At 41.3% G+C, this 18,148-nt stretch overlaps 1 protein-coding gene across 2 annotated transcripts in view; it reads left to right on the forward strand.

Annotated features, from left to right (window-relative positions):
- The window catches only part of LOC122787239 (kelch-like ECH-associated protein 1A), a 231,614-nt gene that overhangs the window by 194,298 nt on the left and 19,168 nt on the right, over positions 1 to 18,148 (forward strand). The window lies entirely within an intron of this gene.

The following is an 18,148-nucleotide window of genomic DNA, read 5'->3' on the forward strand; positions in this document are numbered from 1 at the left end:
GACTATCCTCGGCGCTATTTTCTGAAGTTTGCATAGCAGGGCCTCCATCAGTATCAGTGTCTCCAAGAGGCACAGAAACATTACTTAGTCTATTGTTAGGTCTGAGCTGCTCAAAATGACAAGGAACGAATTCCAGTGCATTTACATTGAGATTACAGCCCACGGGGTTTTGAACATCCTCTTAAAAAATCACTGACACCACAGTCATCATCACTGTCCTCCTTTCCTTCAGCAGGAGGAAGCATAGGCTCTTGAATATTGGAGAGGATAGTTCCTCTCCGCCTTAGCCTTCTGGATCACCTTGAGTTAGGCTTCCACTGAGCCATTCTGGGTTCCAGATTCATGAGCCTCACTGATTTTGCCAAAGGCATTAAGTTGTTTCGGTGCCAGGTTTTTTATGGTTCCTTCTTTCCCCACAGGGCAAACTTGGTAGACAGGGATATTAGGTAGCTGAGAACAAATTATATAAATCTCAGATCCCCAGCAGTCAGCTAATTTATGCTTTCTTTGTAGTCCCACATTTCTCAAAAGAACTCTGTGCCCTGGCTGCAAGTCATGCATCTTTACTTTTTTGTCATAGTGAGCCTTGTTTCGCTGATGTCTTTGTCCTGTTGATTTTTCAGCAAGCTCATTAGCCTGTCTGAGGTTCTTCTTGAGTCTCTCCACATAACTGCCATGAGATTGTACTGGTGTATCATCATCTGTGACTGCAAAGGTGACGTCAACAGGAAAACATTAGGAAGTAAGGCGAGAATCCTGTAGCATAATTTTTAGTACTGTTGTAAGCATGCACCACTGTGGCTACATGTCTACTCCATTGACTTTTCTTCTCAGCAGATAGTGTCCCCAATATGTCTAGTAAAGGTATGTTGAAACGCTCAGGCTGAGGATCCCCTTGAGGATGATAAGGAGTGGTGCGGCTTTTTTGGACTCCCATCAGAGTGAAGTAGTTCATGGACAAGCTTGCTCTCAAAATCACGTCCTTGATCAGAGTGTATCCTTTTTGGCAAGCCATAGTGTACAAAGAATTTCTCAACTAGTAGTATCGCCACTGTCATAGCTTTCTGATTGCAAGTGGGAAATGCTTGAGCGCACCTGGTATAGTGGTCTGTCACCACCAGCACATTACTGATCCCGCCTTCATCTGGTTCAATGCACAGAAAATCTATACAGACCAGTTCCATGGGTCCACTACTTTCCATTTGACCCAGTGAGGCAGCTCTGGTCGGCAGAGTCTTTTTCTGAATGCAACCAAGACATGTATGACAATAATCCTCAACATCTTGCTTCATGCATGGCCAATAGAACCTGTCACGTACCAGACCCATAGTTCTGTCATAACCAAGGTGACCATGTTCATCATGCAGTGACCGGAGTACTACTTCTCTATACTTCTGAGGAAGCAACAATTGCCATTCTTCACTGCTGAGTGCACTAGGAGATCTCCCATACACTAGTCCGTTCTGTATCTGGAGTCTGTCCTATTCTTTGGCCAAAGGTCTTGCTAGAGGATGAATATCCGTGCAAAGCATATTAACTTGTTTCTTCTCTAAAGCAGCTACCACCAGCTGACCTAAGGGGTCTTTTCTTTGATCTCTCCTGAGGTCACTGTTACTCAAAGCTGATGGCAATGAAGCCTGCAAAGTGACCAGATTACAGTAAACTAGGGGTATGCTTGCTGCAGATAGACCTAACTTTTGGGCCCAACATTCAGTGTGTTGATAGCAGGTTGCAATCTAAGACATAGCTCTCACCTCTGGCGCTGGAATTTCCACTGATTCATCGTCGGGTTGTAAGTCTCCCTGAGGTCTTCTGGACAGGCCATCAGGATCTCCATTTTCGTGTCCTGGGCAGTATTTCAAACTGAAATTATAGTTGCATAGAGCTGCCATCCATCTGTGGCCAGTAGCATCTAGCTTTGCAGTGGTCTTGATGTATGTCAGAGGATTATTGTCAGTCTGCACTTCAAATTCAGCCCCATAGAGATAGTGATGCAGCAGCTTGTCTACTACCGCCCACTTTAGGGCAAGAAATTCCAAATTGTGTGCAGGGTAGTTTCTTTCTGTGGAGGATAAACTCTGGCTGATAAAAGCCACAGGCCTCAGCTTCTTGTTATACTCCTGGTAAAGGACTCCTAAGCCATCTCTGCTAGCATCCACATGTAAAGTCTATGGCTTTGTTGAGTCAGCATATGTCAGCACAGGGGCATGTGTGAGGCAATACTTAAGCTGTTCAAATGATTCTTCGCACTCAGGAGCCCAACGACTCTCGATGAGTTCTTTACAACCTCTTGGTCCCTTATGCTTTTTCACAAGGATGTCTTCATCTGTTTCATCTGCTTTCTCATCATTTCGGAGCAAATGGTTGAGAGGTCTTGCTGTCTTTGAAAATCCTTCCACAAACCTTCTATAGTAACTGCAGAACCCCAGGAAAGATTGCAGCTCTGTGATAGTTTTGGGTCTGGGCCAAGATGTCACCACTTCAGCTTTGCTGGGATCTGTGGATATTCCATTTGCAGACACTACATGTCTCATATAGGTCACTGAAGGTTGGAAGAACTTGCATTTGTCCAATGACAACTTCAGGCCCTCCTTCTCAGTCCTGTTCAATAACTTCATCAGTCTTTCTTCATGCTCCTCTAGTGTACTCCGAAAGACAATGATTTCATCCAGGTAGACTAAGACTTCCAGGAGATGCATGTCTCCAACTGTTCTTTCCATGATTCTCTGGAAAGTTGCTGTGCATTTGATAAACCTTGAGGTAAGCGATCAAACTCAAAAAATCCCAAAGGGGTGATGAAAGCAGTCTTCTCTTTATCTTATGGGTGGATAGTGATTTGATAGTATCCATTCCTTAGGTCTAGCACACTGAACCACTTACTGCCCACCAGGCAATTTAGAGCATCTTCAATCTGGGGAGTTGTGTACTGGTCTGGAATGGTTCGCTGATTCAGAGTACGATAGTCAACACACATGCAAATTGACCCATTCTTTTTCCTGACAATGACAATGGGAGAGGCATATGGACTTCTTGACTCTCGAATTATCCCTGTGGCTTTTAGTTCTTCAAAATGTTTTCTTAAGTCCTCCAGGTCTCCTGGGGCTACTCTTCTGGAATGTTCCTGAAGGGCCGGTCCTCTTTTACTCTTATTCGGTGTTCTGCACTTTTTGCACAGCCCATATCTAGTTCACTAGTAGGAAAAACATTTTTATTTCACTAGTAGCTCTTTAACTCTGGTTAGCCACTCGGGGCAATAGACCACCTCGTATCTCAATATCTTCCAGCTTCAACTTGTTGGCTCTGCTCTCATTCCTTGTCATCACAGAAGCAGGTAAGGGAGTGGCAGCATAAACATTTCCCAAATGCACTTGTGAATGCAGGACAATGGGTGTATTTCCCTTATTTTTCAAATCCACAGGTAAAGTGTCATAAGGATGCTTTAACTTGTTCGCAGGCCAAAATTCTGGGACTAGTTCCAGCCCCGGTGGCAAGTCACTTTCTGGATCTGTTTCCATTATGAGATGAGAAGAAAGTGTTTGTCCACACATCTTCACTTTGGCGCTCAAGTAGGTGACCTGACCAGGATGAATTATATGCTCTTTCCCAGGCAGAGTCCACATATGACCAATTTCATCTTTCTTACTATCCTTCTCCCTTTGAAGGGCACAGAAAACTGGTCTCAGGCAAGGGTGTAGTGTTGGGTGTTCCTGTGTCAACTGAGGCATTAACATTCTTCCGACAAGGTCAGTATTTGTTCCCACTAAAATAGATGCTGAATCCTTTCCTTTTGGCCTGGGGCACACAACAGCTAGTGTTTAAAAAACTTCTGTTGGCCCAACAACTGAAGTGGAAAATTCTAACTTGAGTGAGACATAACCATCATAAGGGAGCTTCGTGTCACTTTGCCCTTAGATCTCCAAATCTTCTAACTTTTCAAGTGGCAAATGCTTTAAGTATTTTTGGTAGAATTCTCTGCACAGAGTAGTGATTTGTGCACCAGTATCCAACAGTGCTTTACTATACACTCCTTCTAGTTTTACTGACATGACAGGGGACGGTCCCAGTAGGCTATTAGGTAGTTTCTGTTTCCGGTATTGTTCAGCTGTATGGCAGTCAGCATGTGGTTGAGGTACCGCCAGTTGTCCTCGCAATTTTAACAGATAAGACTCTTGCATAGTAATGTTTTGCCATCTGAGATGCTGCGATTTTGGCTGAGATGGCTTTCCAATTCATTTGTTCACCTCAGATGAGCTAGAAGTGTACATAATACGTAGTCTTTCTCCCCTATTACAAGGGTTAGTGTGGAAAGGAGATCCAGGATGCTGTCTCTTGATGTTAGATTTTATGGAGCTCTTTGTAACTGCGCACTCAACTGGCTTCTTCACTGAGGTCCTTTGAAGTTTCCCTGCATTGCACTAGCCAATAATAGTTCATTCACTCTTCAAGTTCTCTGCCTTAGGACACTGTCGCTTTATATACCCTGCATCTCCACAGTGAAAACAAAATCCAGTAGGAACTCTGAGAATTGGCTGATTTGGTTCTTCCCTGAGTCCTTTCATGGAGATTCTAGCTGATGTATTCCTCCCTTCAGCTAACATTACCACGGCTTTCTGCAATTCTGCAACTGTGTTGGTGACTTGAGCTATGGCGTCAGTCAGGGAGGACACCTGCATCTGCAATTGTGACACCTCCACATTGTGGACACTCTAGGCCATGACTCCTGTATGGGTAGTGAGCAGGCTATAGACTCCTGCTGGTGTTCACTCACTGTTTTAGTTGATGTTGAACTAACCATCATAAGTAGTAGGAAAAACATTTTTATTTCACTAGTAGCTCTTTAACTCTGGTTAGCCACTCGGGGCTTCCAACAAGGCTTCCTCTTCCCTCACCTCTTTAACCAACTGAGAATAAGTTAGAGTCTCTTCCTCATTTTCCACACAGTGGGGTCCATAGCTTGAGCTCCCTGTAAAATTTATCCGATCAGTACTTGGTCAGCTACTTTCAGATCCACCCCCTTCTTTAGGATGATCTGGTGGAGCATTTTATCTAATTGCTTAATGTAATCAGATACAGTAGGTCAGCAGCCCTCTCTATCCTTCCAAACACATCCTGCAGTACTCCTAAATAGTCCTTGGCCGTGCAATCTTGCTTACCCATCCTTAGGTTGCGTATGGTATCCGCAGCTAATCCCTTTAAACTTTCAGCTATCTGCTGCTTCTTCTGAGATTCTGGGATATCCCACTCCTCTAGGGCTTGTGAAGCCTGATCCATCCAGGATTCAAAATCTTCCTCTCCCTGAGGTGTAGGTTGTTTGCTAGAAAAGAAACGCAATTTGCGGTAGCCAAGCCCAATGAATGGCTGTGTAGGCTTTAAGCATTTTTCTACAATACTTCCCAAAGCATTCAAAGCTTTAGGCCCTATAGTATTTATGGGCAGTGAGGCTGCAGCTTCTGGTGTAAGCTTCTGACCTACCTGGATAGCTTCCACAGGTATTTTCTCTGTTGCTGAGGTAGTGCACTTCTCAGGGATTACCACACGGACTGCACTCTCACCTGAAATTTGTACACCCGAAGGTATGTGATCATACACTAAAGGGCTTTTCCATTCTAATAAGGCCAATGTACTCTGCTCTGTAGGGTCCACAGTGTTGTCCAACAAAAACCCACACCCCACAACTGGCAAGGATCCTGTGACTTGATGTATTTGCATATCAGTCCATGGACCCCTGGCAACACCAGAAATAAGCAATGCTCTGACTGAGCATTGTGCTGTTTGCACCACTTAGCTGCTACTTCTGGGTTCATGTTTCTGCTGAATTTGCTTTCCACACATACAGGGGAATAGGGTGGAGTCCAAGGCAGTACAGGAAATCCCAGACGAGCTCCGAAATGTAGCACACCCACAGGTGTAGTTGAAGAGATATGGGTTCCTTCCTACCTGACTCTGGTGACACCCCTATTAGACCCAACACTCCAAGGTAGCAAGAGGGACAGATTTTATTCTAGGTGACACATCTAGTTTAAAAAAGCAATAGCACAACCATAAACAAATTATTTCAACAGTGCAACAGTTAGCAAGAAGGCAAGGTGTGAATATGCATGCAATGAAACCATACATTCACCCTCTTCCCAGAACTCAACAGAGGAAGGTCTTGACACAATATCAATGAGCAGTAAAGCTTTATAATGCAGCAATACAAACACGGGAAAAATGCAATGTCATTATTCAATAAAAGAGTCATAGTACAACAAAATCAGTACAGATAGAACTGAAAACAACCCTTCTAAGACTGATAAAGTACGTTTATATCCAGCTACCTGTACCTTACACCACTATGCAGCTTTTATGGTTCTGTCTTGCTAGGCCAGCCTCCCACCCAGAATAGCCAGCAGCCACCTTGCCACTTTTTTTCCCTTCTTGCTCTCTGTAGCTAATCCTTTATTCAGCCTTCTCTCTCTCTGTGATACTTCCTTAATCTAACTCCTCTCAGTCTGTTCCTGTAAGAGAACACTTACCTGTAACATAGTGACCATCCACTAGGTGGCGCTCTATCTTTAGCCTTCTGCATTCTAACTGCCCACCAACTTCATTACCTAATAGCCCCAACCTGCTACTACGGTTTTACTTTCTCTGAACTATTCTATCGCCCTTCCACCCAAATCCCAGGGCACCTTTTCCTCACTTGAACTCTTTACTTCCCTACTTTTCTCGCTCTAGCCTCATTCCATACTTCTACAGACTTACTCTTTGACATACTTGCTTATATTTCCTGCTTTACACATTGTCTTCCTTGACAGCTCTCACTCTTAGCTCTACCCGCTCCATTCGCCCTGCGGGCTCACTTCGCTCCCCTCCCTGCCCCCAATTCCCACCCGCCCCCAGGGGTCCTACCTTTATACTGCTAGTAGACACACCCCTAACTATCCCTCCCAATCAAACACTTTACATCACTAACCAACCCAAATCTCTCCTTTGAACACCACACCCACTAATTATCTACACCTCCTCCCCTATCCTCTCTCTTCTACTACTGCCTACAATATACCTCAAACTATATCCTACTTTTACCCATCCTCTATTCACACAATAATGGCTATACCAATCACTTCACCACTCCTCAAACAGCTCATCAGCTTATCACTTTTATCTTCTCTTATAATTACTTACATCCTAACCTCATACGAATACCCATTGAACTCTTCTTATTCATCGCCCTCTAAGTACACCAGTACTTATATATCACCTCTCTCTCCTTTTCTCTTCAACCTTAACACAAAACCCAACTATCTACATGCCAAATACCATAGAATAACTCACTTCAAGTTAAGTATACCTAAACCTAGGAAAATATCGGACATCTTCTACTTACTCCATCACTCAGAATACCTCAATTTCCCTAACCTTTTGTTAGATGGAGATATCCATCCTAATCCAGGCCCACAACCTAATAAAACAAAAACACCCATAGTACTAGATAACACTACATCTCTCTCTCTTTCCAAACCCAACAACTCTCTCTCCATTGCCCATCTCAATATACGAAGTATTTGTAACAAAATTAGTCAAATCCATGCCCTCCTTGAAACCCATCATTTCGATATGTTGTGCTTAACTGAAACATGGCTAAAGCCATCAATCAAAGACAATGAAATTAGCCCACCCGGATATAATATCATTAGACATGATCGCACTACCAAAAAAGGTGGAGGCGTAGCTATTCTCTACAAAACATAGCTCCAACTTAGTACTTTAAATCTGACTCTTAACCTTGATAATAATGCTGAAATAATTAGCTCCAAACTCCAAGTCAATAATACTAAGGCCATAAATATCATATGTGCATATCTCCCTCCTGGAAACAATATTAACACACTTGAACATATCCTCAACTCACTCTCTACCAACCTCCCTCAAGAAACAATAGTCTTAGGAGATTTTAACATCAATTGGTTCTCCTGTAACAGTTCTAACCCAACCTCCCATATAAACCTATATGGATTTAAACAACTCATTAGTAGTCCTACAAGAACCAATAAAACCAACAATAAAGAAACCATTCTAGACTGGATTCTTACTAATACTCCACAACAAACCTATCAATTAGGCATCCTTCCAGATGACCTAAGTGACCACTCACTAACTTACATCATTAGGCACAAATCAAACCTAGCCTTACCCACCACCTACAAAACACTAAGATCTAAAAAACAATTCAATTCTGATCAGTTTCTCGCTGAACTGAGACAATGTAATTGGTCCCAACTAAAACTTCTTCCACTGAATGATGCTGTCGAATACTTTAATTCTACATTCCTTTCCATACTAGACAACCATGCCCCAAGCCGCACTATTAGAACCAAAGCTAAAACAGCACCCTGGCTATCCAACAATACTAAGCAGAAAATTATTCTCAGAAACAAATCATGGGATAAATGGCGCTCCACTAAGAATCTAACTAACCACCACAAATTCAGAGAGCTTAGAAATAGTACAAAAAAAGCTATCCTGGCTGACAAAAAGAACTATTACTTTCAACTACAACAAACCACAAAAAAAAGAACCTAAAAAATTCTGGGCTAGTATTAATAATCTTCTATCCCCAGGTCAGTCACGTACTCCAAATCCCCAGGACTCTAATCCAAACAATCCTAAACAAATAGCTAATGACTTCAATTCTTTCTTCACCAATACTATCCAAACTCTTGCAAATCACTTACCTCCTGACATCTCTAAATTATCCTCTCCTACTCCACATAATTTTCTTCCCCTTTCCCTTCAACCTGTACCTACCTCGTTTATCTTATCCCTACTCCAGAAACTTAGACCCACCACACCCTCTGCAGACAAACTTTCTGCAGAATTTCTGCAGATAGCAGCTAAAGCTATTGCCTACCCCATCTCAATCCTGATTAATAGATCCATAAAGGGTGGAAACTTCCCTTCCATCTGGAAAATATCTCACATCATCCCACTACACAAAGGGGGTAATTCTAATGACTTCTCTAATTTTCGTCCCATAGCATTGCTATCACCTATAGCCAAAATCATGGAAAAGTGCATCCATAAACAACTCCTTAACCACCTTCTCCATAACAACCTACTTGCTAACAGTCAACATGGTTTTAGACCTTCTCACAGTACTACTACTGCACTACTCTCCTTTACCAACACTATCAATCACAACCGTAACAACACTAACCCATCATCTTCCATCTTCATAGATCTTTCAAAAGCTTTCGACATGGTAAATCACAAACTCCTTCTGCACATACTACAATCTCTCTCAATTCATCCTTCTTCCTTATCCTGGTTTACATCTTACCTAGAAAATCGTCAGCAAGCAGTACTTTAGAAAAACTCACTATCGACTCTCCTTCCTATCTCTTTAGGAGTACCTCAAGGGTCTATACTTGGCCCACTACTATTTTCTATATTTATTAATCACCTCCAGTCAGCTATTCCAAACACTACCTGCATACAATATGCAGACGATTCCACTATAATCTGCACTGCTTCCTCTCAGACTGAACTCCAGTCACTTACCCAAAAAGCATTTTCCACTGTTGAACACTGGTTCTCTGACCGTTGCCTTCTCCTCAACTCAAAGAAAACAAAGTTGCTATTGTTCTCTCCTACACACAAATCAAGCTCTCTTAACTTCTCTATTACTTCCTCTGATAACACCCTGATTTCTCCTGATGCTACTACAAAACTACTAGGAATAACTATTGACAACAATCTCAATTTTGATTCTCATATAAACAACACAATAAAAACAATAAACAAAAAGATTGGTTCCCTCTATAGAATCAAATCATTCCTTACACCTGAAGCTCAGACCACCTTAGCCAGTTCTCACCTTATCTCTACCCTTCTATATGCTTCCACTATTTATACCAATCTCTCTAAATATAACCTCAAGAAACTTAGCACATCCTACCATAATATCGCCCGATTTGCCACAGGATCCCTCTTCAGAACCCATCACTGTCATAACCTAAAACAACTAGGCTGGCTGGAACTTCCTAACAGGCTGACTTATCAACAGCTCTTAACTGCTCACAAAATTCTTTATCAGCCTTCTAAAACACCTATTCTCTCCAACTTCATTACACCTTATAATAACTTGAAACAGCTACGCTCTGCAAACAAACTACTGGTTAATACTACAATACCCAATAACTCTGCAGGTGATAGCCTTTTTTCTAACTCTGTTGGACAAATGTGGAACAAACTACCATCTGATATCTCATCTTTGTCTAGTCCTCCACTCTTTAAAAAACAGCTAAAGACACATCTTAACAAGCACTGGCTTTGCTCCTGTAACAACCCAGACTAACCTGTCTTGTATCCTTCCCTCCTAAATTCTTCCTCACATAACATACTAGAGAGATATGTATAAAAAAAAAAAAAAAAAAAATGATTACTACTTTTTTCTAATTTTTCAATATTAGAAATTTATATTTTAGAATCTGTATAGCAAATGTATGTTGTAACTTTGTTTTGACTTGCCTCTCTCCAAAGATTTTATGTTCTGTCTTAACGTTTGAATAATTTTAACTTGTTTTTGACCATTACTGTGCATTATTTGTAAATTTTGTTGGAGCTTTTCTCCCCGGGCCTCCACTGAAAATGGACATATATCCAGCTGGACTAGTCCAGTCAACAAATGTAAAATAAAAAAATAAAAAAAATAAAATGAGAAAATGCAATGTCATTGAACAGCAAAATTCTTGAAGGCAGCAGTACTAACACAAGCAAAATGCAATGTCATTGAACAATGAGGATTTATAATGCAACAATATAAATATGAGAAAATGCAATGTCATTGAGCAGTAAAGATTCTTTAAGGTAGCAGTACTAACATGGCAAAATGCATTATCATTGAACAATAAAGATTTATAGTGCCACAATACAAATATGAGAGAATGCAATGTCATTCAGCAGTATTAATACCCTCTACCCCCTTGCTTAATTCTAAACAGACCAACTATGAAACACTGTTATTATACCTTGTTCACTGGCCAGTGACTACTTACAGTCTTGCTGCCGGCATGATGGGGCCCAAGTTGGAGCTCATATGGATCCCAATTGTTTGTAATCCACAAAGCATTAAAGGGGGACCACAATCTTACAAAAATATAAAATGACAGCCAGAGCCTCTCACCACTCGATTGAGAATATCCTAGTGACCAGGTGCCGTAGTTCCTCTGATGAGAAAAGCAGAAAATCACCTACCAGAACTCTGGTAATCTTCTATGGCTTCTCGGTACTAGGCCCAAGGGAACTCCTTTCCTTGCTGAATCATAGCAGGCATGGAACTACTAGTTTCAGACTTCTCTCCTGATTCCACAAAATACCATCTCACGGATTTCAGCAAGAGACAGACACAATCTGCTACTTCACTTCCCTGTCCCAAAACACTAGAAAAGAAAATCCAGTCATGCTGCTAGGCCCTTTTTCCCTTCAGCTACGTGCTTGTCTTCCCTCCTTCAGCTAGTCTTTCAGAAACCTCTTTCACTTTCGAAATTGTCTCTTTATATTCCTGAAAAGGAACGCCACCTTGTGGTGTAATGGAAAACTACAGTATATTACTTCTATATGAAATACAGTGGAAGCTACACTTGATACTATTGATTTGATTATGGCTGACCAGGAGAAAGAAAAGCATCCTAAGTCAGGCTTTAAAAAGTGTCCAAAATGTGGACAAAAGATGTCTGTGACAGATGGTCACGTTAATTGTGTATATTGTCTTGGAGCCTTGCACTTACAAGAAAGCTGCTCCATGTGCCATTCTTTTACCACCAGAGTTTTTCAAGAGAGAAAAAGAAAACTCATAGACAGAGGACTTCTGAAATCTTCTTTTCAGGAAGATTTGAGTGACCAGGATAAGTCTAACAAGTCTTCTAAGGCTGCTTCTTCTTCTGAAGTAAAAAAATAAAAAAAAAAAATGTCGACATCGGCTCCACAGCCCTTGGAGCAGGTCCCCAGTCCTGGAACCAGTATCCAAAGTATTAAAGTCTCCCATTCTCCAGTCAGTGCCTCCATCTATGAATTCATCTCAGTCCTTGATCAGCCTATCCGATTTGGATGTGCATCGTGTGGTGCAGAAGTTGCTACAGGCACCAGCGTTTGCTACATTTTTTATAGTCTCTGACCCACGTGGTTTTAAAGCCGAAGACTGTAATGCCATCCACTTCTTTTCCTCCTCCGAGCCATACCGATCCTTCGGAGCCAGAGGAGTTGGACCTGATGATTATTGAGCCTTCAGAGCCGATGCCTGTTCCAGTGCCATAGGTTCTATTTACTCGGACTTCCTCAGCACCTATCGAGGAGTCTAGGAGCCGACACTCTCTGGTCGGGTCTGGGGAGGATAGTTGGACTGACTTGTCGGTTCCAACTTTGCCTTTCAGGGTCTCAGATCGGATGAGTTTGGCTCCTACCTCTGGATCGGAGCCCACTGTGATTGGTGGTTTCTTCAGATTCGGCAGTCTCTTCGCATTGGAGCAGAGGCGCCTTTAAAGCCATGAGGACAGTGACGTCTCCCAAGACATCTACAACTTCAGGTCCAACTACCTCCTCCCTAAACGCACCTGTGTCTACTTCTGCCTCACAGATCCTGTCGAAGCATAGAGACACTGAGCCTCAGGAAGTCCCACTGGGTGGACCCTGCTCTTCCGAGACCTCACCAGAAGTTCCCACTGATGAGGATCCCAGGAAGAGAAATTGCAAGAGGAAGCACCTAGACTCCCCACAGAAGTTTTTCACATCCGACACCGACTTCGATGAATCAGAAGGGTCCCCACGGTCCCCCTTGGAAGATATCTCATTTGCTGAGATATTATAAATCCTTAGGCAGAGGGGCGGCTGGAAGTCCACCACCCTACTGAAGTTGAGTCAGTTCTCCTGAAGTCTTTCGGGTCTCAACCCTTCACCTCTTCGGTGTCTCCGCCCTTTGATGAGCTCATGGAGCTGGTCTCACGAAGGGGGTAGGAGTCTCCGGACACCATGGAGCCTGTCCCTAGGAGGCCCAATAAATTTATTTCTGCCCCTAAGGACAAGTCTTTCCTCACCAAGGGAGTGCCAGTTGATGCCATGGTGGTGGCGGCAGCCACCAAAAAGGAGATGTCAGAAACTTCTTCCTCTATCCATCCTCCTAACAGAGACTCCAGGATCATGGATAGATACGGGAAGCGCACGTACAGTTCAGCGACTTTTGCCATGCATTCACTGAACTATCTCACACATTTTATGAGATTGCAAAGAGACCTACTAAAAGAGCTTGGAGATACTCTTCAGGGTACGGTAGCTGCAGGAGCTTCAGACAAAGTCACCTCCCAGCTTGCTACCCTCAATTCCATAGTGAACCCCTCCATGCATCTCATTTCATATGCAGTTGATGGAATGAGTAGAGCAGCAGGTACAGGAATTGCTCTCAGGAGACATTCCTGGATGCACTTGTGTTCCTTTGCAGAGCCCTTTAAGTCAACTTTTGTCAACACCACTTTTGATGGCTCGTCCCTTTTCAGGCCCAAAGTTAAGGAAACTTTGACCAGGTGTAAGCAGGAAGGAAAGACTCTGTTTGCCATCAGAGTCCGTTTTTCTACCTGTACCAGACCCTACCCCAAGGGTCAAAAGGGAGGAAAGATGTGGTTCCGGAAAGCCCAAGGAGCCTTTATGGACACATGTGGTGAACGCCTCCCCTGGGGTAGTGGAGGGGCCAATAATGGAAGACGCTGTCCTCCCGGCAGAGGGAGTCCACAAAACCAGGGCGACAGAGACCAGTTCTTTGGGAAGCCCTACCAGTGCTTACCAAATGTTTGTACTGAAGCTAACCTTAACCAAATCATAGATTTACCAGTGTTCTTCCCCAAACATGCCAACAACTTAGAGTATATGCTGCACAAACTTGATGTTCATAGACAGCTCAGATTTTACCTGGATAGAAACAAAAGAGTTCAGAAAATCAGAACAACTTTTCGTTTCCTTTTCAGATTCTAGGAAAGGGTATGTCAGTGGCAAAAACAACACTATCTAGATGGTTATCTGATTGTATCACCTTCACTTATTCAGCTGCCAACTTACCTTTACAACACAAAATTAAGGCTCATTCTACCAGAGCAGTCTCCACATCTTCTGCCTTTTCTGCTAGGCTTACTATAGACATTTGTGCAGCAGCCACTTGGTCAAGACCTCATACCTTTTTCACTCATTACAAAGTTGACAGGGCCTCCTTTGGTTCTGCTGTCATGAAAAACATACTCCCGTGAGCTACCCGAGAAAGATGGTGCTTGGGATGCTACCAATCTGTACGAATGAACAGGAAGATAGAACAACTTCACATAAAGAAGTTATGTACTCACCATAATATTCCGTGTGAGTTATTCATCTCACCTTCATTCTTACTTCCCACCCTCCAACCCCTTCCAGGGTTTTTCGAGGACCGAGATACTAGTTTTATCCTGGGTGTTTAGTCTTTCTATGGGTTTTCTCCTAAAGAATGATAGAATGGCACATGGTATTATTAGATGCAACAAACATGATCTGAGGTAACTCAAGGTGCATCATGGGATAGAGACTTGGCCTCAAGCTGTCTGAAGACCTCTAGCTTTGTAGTAGGCCGACTCGGAGCCGAGGATCTGCTCCAAACCCATCTGTAAGAATGAAGGCGAGATGAACAACTCACATGGAACGTTATGGTGAGTACATAACTTCTTTATTTGTTGTGCAGGATGGTAAAACTTTTATTAGCCAGGATGACATAGTATAGATAATGTTTCACAACTTGGCCCTTATGTGGACCATTTACACAAGGAAATAATTTTCTTGATAATATCACATTAATAAATTAGAAATGATATGAGGACAAAAATATCAGAGTGGATGATTATGTAACACCATACTGGATATGCTCTCCCACACCTTAAGTAATAACTGACTTTTTGTGGCAGACTTTTTCTTATACTAAAAACTTTTCTGGTAGGATATTACACCGGGTAATATTCTTCCTCATATGCAGGTCTGTTCCTGCCTGCATAACTGGGAATTGTCAGGACAGTCCATCTAAAGCAAAAGTTTTCAATAATAGCAGTAAAGTACCTGAAAAGTATGGAATACAGAAAATAAGTAATGCAAAAATAGTAGAGCTGTGAGATTCAAATAATCATCTAGTTGATGCATTATCTTACTATGGTTGTCTATGCACAACAATGGCAAATAGTGAACTCTGGCAGAAGAATTATAATTGTAATCTTACTAGTTATAGAAATATATTATACTTAACATCACTAAATGCCTTGCACAACAAGTTTAGAAGACAAGCAAGCCTTACGATATGCAGTCATACCTTACAGGGCAAAACTATACAAAATAATGTAGATATGGTACAAGCACTCTTCTCTTCTTTCATGATTTATACTAAAAAAGTAATAATTCATATAAAAAGGATTTAGATAATGCACCAGAAAAGGATGGTACCAGAAATGAAGGCATTTTGTTTTTATATATGGTTTATAAAATAATAGGCTCCTTGTCTAACAGTAAATTATTTGGCTTATGTGGTACAACTGACACATTTTAAATATTTTAAGGCAAACTTAGTCTTGGACATACTTCAGTTCTTACAGTCTGCAACACAGAATGTTGGCATAAAAGCCACATTATTAGTTTGGCTAAAACTGTTTGTATTTCCAAAGAAGATAGGCCTTAAAGAATCATTAAATTTGTAGAAAGATTTCACTTCTTAATAGTGATTATAAAGTTACTGCAAAAGGTATCAACTATATGTTTCACATCAGGCTAAAATTGTAGCACCAGTTTACTATGTTTTTTTGGTAGACAGCTTGATAAATAAGGGAACAGCACTGTTAATAAATATATGGCATAACATTCTGTTATTAGATATATGCAGATTATTGGCAGTATCGTTTCTAATGGTTCTTACTAACTGGCCTTAAATTGCTTTATTGTTTAATTTAATTTGTAACATATGTAGAAGTATGTTTTCCATTTTCTGTATAGTATACATATTGTACATTATATTACTGTCAAATTAATCTCTATTAAACTGACAAGGAGTTATTTTGGTAGAATACAGGCTGAACATTAGTATATTAACAATGCCCATTTCTTTAGCGATATAGTCATCAATAACTTCTTCCATGAGTCAACATCATTTTTAAAACGCTCTAAACTTTTGTTGTGTTAGCGGATATACTGTGGATGAGTCAACATCATTTTTAAAACGCTCTAAACTTTTGTTGCGTTAGCGGATATGCAGTGGATAATCTGCACAGTCATTATTCCTCCTGCAGTATTTCCCAGTGAATGCCTTTCTAATTCAAGTTGATTAGGACATTGATTATACCTGTTCAGGGTAAAAGAAATGTGCTTATCGTTATGTATGTATCTAGTTTACTGTTGTGCATTTATGTCATTTGTTTTTGTTCAAGTCTATATTGTCATATGGTTGCTACCATTTGGGCTGTGTTGTGACTGAAAATAGTCCACTGTTAAGGATCTGACCATTTATTCAAATAACAATGGCAACAAACTACTGACATTGTTACAATTTCAGCTGATCATTGATTTTATTGTGTCTACCCATAGGTAAATATGGATAAATACTTTAAGATAACACAAAGTACTTACAAGTCGAGTAGCAAGATTAGAAAACCTGACAAATAGCTATTATAATATTTTATTTCAGGAGAAATTATGTGAAATTTGAAATTTATGCTTTTAATTTTTTATAATGTTATTACTAACCATTTTATTTAATAATTGTAGTGCTAAGTTATTAAACATGATCATTCAGCTTCTTTATTTTTGTTCAGTTTAACAGTCATACAATTTATTACTTTTGAAGTGGCATCTGCTTGCAAAGTGTTAGGTTAGATTAGTTAGTTTTATAGAGTAGTAGTAGTAGTCAGGTATGGTTTGTTTCACCTATGCTGTTGGTTTCTGAATAGGGTAAAATAAAATTTTACCCATGTAAGTAGGTAGTTTTCATAATGTTTAGAAATCTTAAATTATTTTTTGTATATATAGAATTTGAATGCATAAGACAGGTCTGTGTCTTTTATATCATTTTATTTAGAATGATGTTGCTTAAAGCATTTAGTTGTATTTGTTAGCTTATACATTTGACTATGTTTCTTTAAATGTAACTGATTTAAATAGAATGGGTGTGAAGTGCCTCAGTTTTTATAGGGTCATATGTGTTTACTAGGCTAACAACCACAAGGGCCTTTTTAAGCCTAGCCATGCATGCCAAATCTCTGACAAGTTCCTGATACCCTTGATAAGTGTAAGGATGGGCCTGGGAAATGAACCATTTACAGGTTACCTGTTTGCATTAGGGACATAGGTGCCAAACCAGGGATGAATTTCTTGTTTCCCATCCAGTTGTCAAAGTTGCACTTGAATTAGGTTAGGGAGGAACTCTGCTTCACATGGATGGGGAGCCTGTTCCACAGATGGGGTAGTCTCTGGGATATATACCTCTCTCTCCAGCAGGTCCTGTTTATATCACAGGCAAGGTTCAAGTCTTTAGAATGGGTAATTCTGGTACTGTTTGTTTTGTGAATAGGCAGGAGGTCCATCAGAGTTGGGTCTGACAATGTCCTGTATGCCAGGCATAGATCTCCCATCAAAAGCCTGTAGAAGACAGAATACAGGGATAGGGCCTTGAGGTGGTCTCCATAGGACATATTACTTTCATCCTGTATTCTTTTAGTGAGGAATCTCTCTGGACGTTCCAATTGTTGGATATGCCTGGTTAGGTACATACCAAAGGTGGCATTGTACTCAATGACAGGTCTGATGAAGGCCAAATACAGTGGAACAATGACTTCCCTGGACTTAGATGCCATACCTTTATTTATAAATTCCGCAACATAGAATGATTTCCTCACCGCGGTTGGCCACAGTGGTGCAGCGGTTAGTGTTGCCGCCTCACAGAAAGAAGTTCTCTGGTTCGATCCTCAGCTGAGGTGCCTTCTGTGTGGAGTCTGCATGTCCTCCCTGTGGTTGTGTGGGTTTCCTCTGGGTGCTCCGGTTTCCTCCCACATCCCAAAGACATGCTGTAGGTGGATTGGACACTCTAAATTGGCCCTAGGCGTGAGTGCGTGCGTGTGTGTGCCTTCTG

This window comes from Protopterus annectens, chromosome 13.part0 (assembly GCF_019279795.1).
Source record: "Protopterus annectens isolate FY-2018-M chromosome 13.part0, PAN1.0, whole genome shotgun sequence".
In the NCBI taxonomy this organism is placed as follows: domain Eukaryota; kingdom Metazoa; phylum Chordata; order Ceratodontiformes; family Protopteridae; genus Protopterus; species Protopterus annectens.